This window comes from Pristiophorus japonicus, chromosome 21 (genome assembly GCF_044704955.1).
Source record: "Pristiophorus japonicus isolate sPriJap1 chromosome 21, sPriJap1.hap1, whole genome shotgun sequence".
NCBI lineage: Eukaryota > Metazoa > Chordata > Chondrichthyes > Pristiophoridae > Pristiophorus > Pristiophorus japonicus.
The window spans coordinates 66,313,001-66,319,889 of NC_091997.1; the positions used below are offsets into that span (position 1 = coordinate 66,313,001).

Consider the following 6,889-nt stretch of genomic DNA (forward strand, 5'->3'; position numbering starts at 1 on the left):
CTCTCCTCTCCCCGTCTCCGTCTCTCTCCTCTCTCCCCGTCTCCGTCTCTCTCTCTCCCCGTCTCTCTCTCTCCCTCTCTCTCCCCGTCTCTCTCTCTCCCCGTCTCTCTCTCTCTCCCTCTCTCTCCCCGTCTCTCTCTCTCTCTCTCTCTCTCTCTCCCCGTCTCTCTCTCTCTCTCTCTCTCTCTCTCCCCGTCTCTCTCTCTCTCTCTCTCTCTCTCTCTCTCTCCCCTCCATCTCTCTCTATCATTGGTGGATAAGCACTGGATTAGGATCTGTTAGTACCAGCAATTTGAGATCTCTACCAATGAATGGGACGGTAGGTTGCTTGTGGCGTGCATTTAAAAGCCCAGACGATTCTCCTTTAGCCTGCAGCTGATTTGCTTGGTGTTTTTGGTAAATCCTAGGGCTTCAGTCGTCAGTCGTCCTTGCTGTTCAAGATCCTGTCCAGTGTCCGCAATCACCAGATTAACGCCGATCTGGCCCAGCTTTTGCTACGACTCGACTACAACAAGTACTACACGTTCTCGGGGGGCACGCTGGGCAGGTGAGGGAGCAGGCGAGCCTGTGTCACATGGTACCGCCCGTGTCACATGGTACCGCCCGTGTCACATGGTACCGCCCGTACTGAGAAACCGCAATAGCACCTCATGGCTAAATGAACAGCCTGGTGTAGCACTGCACTCGGGTTAAGTACGCGGTCTGGTGTAGTACTGTGTGAGTGTGGGTGTGTGTATGTGTGCCTCTGTGTGTGTGTGTGGGTGCCTCTGTGTGTGTGTGCATGGGTGTGTGAGCGCGCACATAGCGAGTGCAACCAGATATAATGCCTGTTGTTGCCTAACTCACTCTGCACGTACCTGGTGCCTGTCGAACTGTACCCCAGGATGAGCTTTAGGAGAGGAGGGATGAAATGGGAGTGAGAATCTATCAGCCGTGGGGGGTGGTGGGGGGGGGGTTGGAGCAAGAGACCAAGTGAGTTTTACTTGTGTAATCTGCAAACCATCCGTTTCTCTAAACAAAGCATTTTATTCGCTCTTTTTTCAGCTTTGGCATTTGATCTCCGTGCACAAGATGGTCGTCCGGACCTGCAGGTTCCTGCCCTTCAGGAGAATCAGTCGCTCCTGACCTGTCGGCAGTGTGAGCTTGTTTCAACCAGCCTGCTGACCCGAGGGCTGGCTACAACTCATCTCCCCTCATAGCGGCCTTGAGCAAAACAACCACTTGAATCCCTCACTACCGCAGACATTGCGCTCATTCATACAAACCTTCGGGGCGGGGTTTGAACTTTAGAATATAAGAATTGGGAGCAGGAGTCGGCCATTCGGCCCCTCGAACCTGCTCCGCCATTCAATAAGATCACGGCTGATCTGATCATAGACTCAACTTCACTTCCTGCATAACCCATGACTCCCCTGTAGTTCAAGACTCTGTCTATCTCCGCTTTGAATATATTCAATGACCCAGCCTCCACAGCTCTCTGGGACAGAGAATTCCACAGATTCACAACCCTCTGAAAAGAAATTCCTCCTCATCCCCGTCTGAAATGTGGATCCCCCCCCCCCCCACACACACATCCACCGCACTCACTGGAATAGTACAACCTCTTTTTGTGATCCTGTCTTGTTTTGTAAATAAAACTAAGCTAATAAACGTGATGTGTGGCTCTGTGTGTGTGCGTGGGTGAGTGTGGCTCTGTGTGTGTGAGTGTGGCTCTGTGTGTGTGAGTGTGGCTCTGTGTGTGTGAGTGTGGCTCTGTGTGTGTGAGTGTGGCTCTGTGTGTGTGGCACTGTGTGTGTGGCACTGTGTGTGTGTGACTGTGTGTGTGTGTGTGTGTGAGTGTGGCTCTGTGTGTGAGTGTGGCTCTGTGTGTGTGAGTGTGGCTCTGTGTGTGTGTGTGTGGCACTGTGTGTGTGTGTGTGGCACTGTGTGTGTGGCACTGTGTGTGTGTGACTGTGTGTGTGTGTGGCTCTGTGTGTGTGTGTGAGTGTGGCTCTGTGTGTGTGTGTGAGTGTGGCTCTGTGTGTGTGTGAGTGTGGCTCTGTGTGTGTGTGTGTGTGAGTGTGGCTCTGTGTGTGTGTGTGTGTGAGTGTGGCTCTGTGTGTGTGTGTGAGTGTGGCTCTGTGTGTGTGTGAGTGTGGCTCTGTGTGTGTGTGTGTGTGAGTGTGGCTCTGTGTGAGTGTGGCTCTGTGTGTGTGAGTGTGGCTCTGTGTGTGGCTCTGTGTGTGTGTGTGAGTGTGGCTCTGTGTGTGAGAGTGTGGCTCTGTGTGTGTGTGAGAGTGTGACTCTGTGTGTGTGTGTGTGTGAGTGTGACTGTGTGTGTGTGTGTGAGTGTGACTGTGTGTATGTGTGGGTGAGTGTGACTGTGTGTGTCTGTCTGTGTGTGGATGTGGATGAGTGTGGCTCCGTGTTGTGACTGCAGTTTGCAGTGTAGCCTCGGCCTGCGCGGTCTGATTTTTTGAGAGCGTGGGGTGCACAAACCTCATGTCAGTTACTACAGGAGGGCGGCACATGTGACGGGGTCCCGAGGGTGGAGCTGCGGATCCATCCCCCCAACAGGCTATTCAACCATGGGAGCATCACAAGCAGAAATCCTACTCTGCTCTCATCCGATATTTACAAGTACCCATTTTCCAGTCAGAGTCGCTGGAGAGCCTTTAGGAGCAGGAACTGCAGCTTATTTAACCCCCTCTCCCACCCACATCCACACACAGAGCTGAGGCCAATTATAGGTACAGAAAGAGGTCATTCAGCCCCTCGAGCCTGTTCCGCCATTCAATGAGATCGGGGCTGATCTGCGATCTAACTCCATATACCCGCCTTTGGCCCATATCCATTCATCCCTTTGGTTAACAGGAAGCTATCAATCTCCGATTTAAAATTAACAATTGATCTATCATCTATTGCCGTTTGCGGAAGAGAGTTCCAAATTTCTACCACCCTGTGTGTGTAGAAGTGTTTCCTAATTTTACGCCTGAAAGGTCTGGCTCTGATTTTTAGACTGTGCCCCTGGTCCCAGACTCCCCAACCAGCAGAAATAGTCTCTGTCTATCTGTTCCCCTTAATATCCTGAAAACTTCGATCAGATCACCCCTCAACCTTCAACATCCTGGGAATACAGTGTCTCAACTACTGCCCGGGCTGACTGTCTAACTCTGATCCGGCTTTCTCGACCCGACCAAGTGCTGGATGTGAGCTAACGGAGCGTGGCTGATATACAAGAAATTGGCCCAGCACCTTTTAAGGAGTGGGAGAGAGGAGACTCTGGGTATGGTGGGCGGCAGAGTGTGAATGGAGGGGATTTCAGCCAGGCCCCAACAGAAAGGACAGGCGTGTTCTCAGCATACACAAATGGGTTGTGTGTGCGCTGAGTGCTGGAATGAAGTTGAAAACTTAATGGTCTAAGTATTTACTCCGGGGGCCTATTCATCGGGGAACTGTGAGTGACAGCAGCAATCATCTTCTTTCTCGCCCCCCCCCCCCCCCCCCCGAGAATGTTAACGCTCGAGTAAACTGCTCCATGCCACACGTCAGAAACCCCTCTCCTTTCCATTCCCACTTTCTCTGCCCGAGGTTAAAGCTGTGAGATATTCCGTCTCTGACATCTTCAGTATGGGGCATTGCTCCTTCAGCGGTGAAATAAATGAACACTGATTAACGCTCTGGGTCCTGACTGACTGCTGAAGCTTTCTAAAGTGCCTGCAATTCCCTCCCTCCTTGCAACTTGGTAGTGCTGGACATTGAGACTCAGTGCATTCATCGCCTACTCCATTCTGTGTCAGCCGGGGCTCAGTGGGCAGCACACTCGCCTCTGAGTCAGAAGGTTGAGGGTTCAAGTCCCACTCCAGAGACTTGAGCACAAAAATCCAGGCTGACACTCCAGTGCAGTGCCGAGGGAGTGCTGCACTGTCGGAGGGGCAGTGCTGAGGGAGTGCTGCACTGTCGGAGGGGCAGTGCCGAGGGAGTGCTGCACTGTCGGAGGGGCAGTGCTGAGGGAGTGCCGCACTGTCGGAGGGGTGTCTTTCAGATGAGACGTTCAACCGAGGTCCCGTCTGCGCTCTCGGTGGATGTAAAAGATCCCATGGCACTATTTCGAAGAGTTCTCTCCGGTGTCCTGGGGCCAATATTTATCCCTCAACCAACATCACTAAACCAGATGGATCTGGTCATTATCACATTGCTGTCTGTGGGAGATTCTCCACTCCTGGATCCCTCACCTTGTATTCCTCTGTGGGGTCACCTCCCAGGCTGAAACACCCAAGTTATTCCAATCTTTGTGTATAACTCAGACCCCCGGAGCTGCCGATCAGCCTCATGGCTCCTCTCTGCACTGCCTCCAGCGCTTGAATCACTCCTTCGTGTCTCGGGGATCAGAACTTAGCTGCAGCCAAGAAAAATTCCGGAATCCATGTCCGGCCCGAGTCCCACTCGCCAGGGTGGGGGTTGTGGGGCTGGAGGAGTTTACAGAGATGGGGAGGGGTGAGTTCCATGGAGGGATTTGAACACAAGGATGAGAATTTTCAAATCGAGGCATTGCTTAACTGGGAGCCAGTGTAGGTCAGCGAGCACAGGAGGTGATGGGTGAGCGGGACTTGGTGCGAGTTAGGACACGGGGCAGTGAGCACAGGGGGTGATGGGTGAGCGGGACTCGGTGCGAGTTAGGACACAGGGCAGTGAGTACAGGCGGTGATGGGTGAGCGGGACTTGGTGCAAGTTAGGACACGGGGCAGTGAGCACAGGGGGTGATGGGTGAGCGGGACTCGGTGCGAGTTAGGACACGGGGCAGTGAGTACAGGCGGTGATGGGTGAGCGGGACTCGGTGTGAGTTAGGACACGGGGCAGTGAGCACAGGGGGTGATGGATGAGCGGGACTCGGTGCGAGTTAGGACATGGTCAGCCGAGATAGAAAGATATTTTTATTAATAAAGCCTGTGATGCAAAGTGTTTGAGAACAGTTCAATCAGGAAGTCTTGTTCGAGTGAAGTAGATATGGGTTAAATAATTATACATGTTTACATAAACAGACTATGCAAAGGATTCAGGAACCAATCTGTCATGAGGTTTTACCGGTGGCATGCACCTTTGATGTTGGCACAATATGGAGTATAAAGGAGCAAGGTTCTCAACAGGGCTTCGGAGGGCTCGAGAGATACAGAAACCGAAAAGCTGCTCTATGTGTGTACAGTGAAGCTGATCAGCTGCGCTGTCTATCAGTAAGTCTGTTCCGTATACTTCTCCATCAAGTGCCTTGTGCTTACTCGAAACATATTACGATGGACCAGAGGAGGAAGGCGGCTGAATGAGAACATAATTAGCAAGGCGCTGTGATCCTCGCGAGGTAGGCGGTATTGTTACCTGTTCCCGCTCAGCTGTTCGGCCGCGCGACTTTCTGGAGGTCCCGCTCAGGTCTCTTGCCAGCTTCTCATTGGGACATAAGAACATAAGAATTAGGAACAGGAGTAGGCCATCTAGCCCCTCGAGCCTGCTCCGCCATTCAACAAGATCATGGCTGATCTGGCCGTGGACTCAGCTCCACTTACCCGCCCGCTCCCCGTAACCCTTAATTCCCTTATTGGTTAAAAATCTATCTATCTGTGATTTGAATACATTCAATGAGCTAGCCTCAACTGCTTCCTTGGGCAGAGAATTCCACAGATTCACAACCCTCTGGGAGAAGAAATTCCTTCTCAACTCGGTTTTAAATTGGCTCCCCCGTATTTTGAGGCTGTGCCCCCTAGTTCTAGTCTCCCCGACCAGTGGAAACAACCTCTCTGCCTCTATCTTGTCTATCCCTTTCATTATTTTAAATGTTTCTATAAGATCACACCTCATCTTTCTGAATTCCAACGAGTAAAGACCCAGTCTACTCAATCTATCATCATAAGGTAACCCCCTCATCTCCGGAATCAGCCGAGTGAATCGTCTCTGTACCCCCTCCAAAGCCAGTATATCCTTCCTTAAGTAAGGTGACCAAAACTGCACGCAGTACTCCAGGTGCGGCCTCACCAATACCCTGTACAGTTGCAGAAGGACCTCCCTGCTTTTTTTGTACTCCATCCCTCTCGCAATGAAGGCCAACATTCCATTCGCCTTCCTGATTACCTGCTGCACCTGCAAACTAACCTTTTTTTGGGATTCATGCACAAGGACCCCCAGATCCCTCTGCACCGCAGCATGTTGTAATTTCTCCCCATTCAAACAATATTCCCTTTTACTGTTTTTTTCCCCAAGGTGGATGACCTCACACTTTCCGACATTGTATTCCATCTGCCAAACCTTAGCCCATTCGCTTAACCTATCCAAATCTCTTTGCAGCCTTTCTGTGTCCTCTACACAACCCGCTTTCCCACTAATCTTTGTGTCATCTGCAAATTTTGTTACACAACACTCTGTCCCCTCTTCCAGGTCATCTATGTATATTGTAAACAGTTGTGGTCCCAGCACTGATCCCTGTGGCACACCACTAACCACCGATTTCCAACCCGAAAAGGACCCATTTATCCCGACTCTCTGCTTTCTGTTAGCCAGCCAATTCTCTATCCATGCTAATACAGTTCCTCTGACTCCGCGTACCTCTATCTTCTGCAGTAACCTTTTGTGTGGCACCTTATCGAATGCCCTTTGGAAATCTAAATACACCACATCCATCGGTACACCTCTATCCACCATGCTCATTATATCCTCAAAGAATTCCAGTAAATTAGTTAAACATGATTTCCCCTTCATGAATCCATGCTGCGTCTGCTTGATTGCACTATTCCTATCTAGATGTCCTGCTATTTCTTCCTTAATGATATTTCAAGCATTTTCCCCACTACAGATGTTAAACTAACCGGCCTATAGTTACCTGCCTTTTGTCTGCCCCCTTTTTTAAACAGAGGTGTTACATTAG

General features: G+C 51.0%; 1 long non-coding RNA gene across 1 annotated transcript; it reads left to right on the forward strand.

Moving 5' to 3' along the window:
• Positions 1-412: 412 nt before the first annotated feature.
• Positions 413-1,650, forward strand: LOC139233697 (uncharacterized). The gene is made up of 2 exons (XR_011588200.1): positions 413-547; positions 1,045-1,650. It is a non-coding gene; the product is annotated as an uncharacterized lncRNA (long non-coding RNA).
• The last annotated feature ends 5,239 nt before the right edge of the window (positions 1,651-6,889 follow it).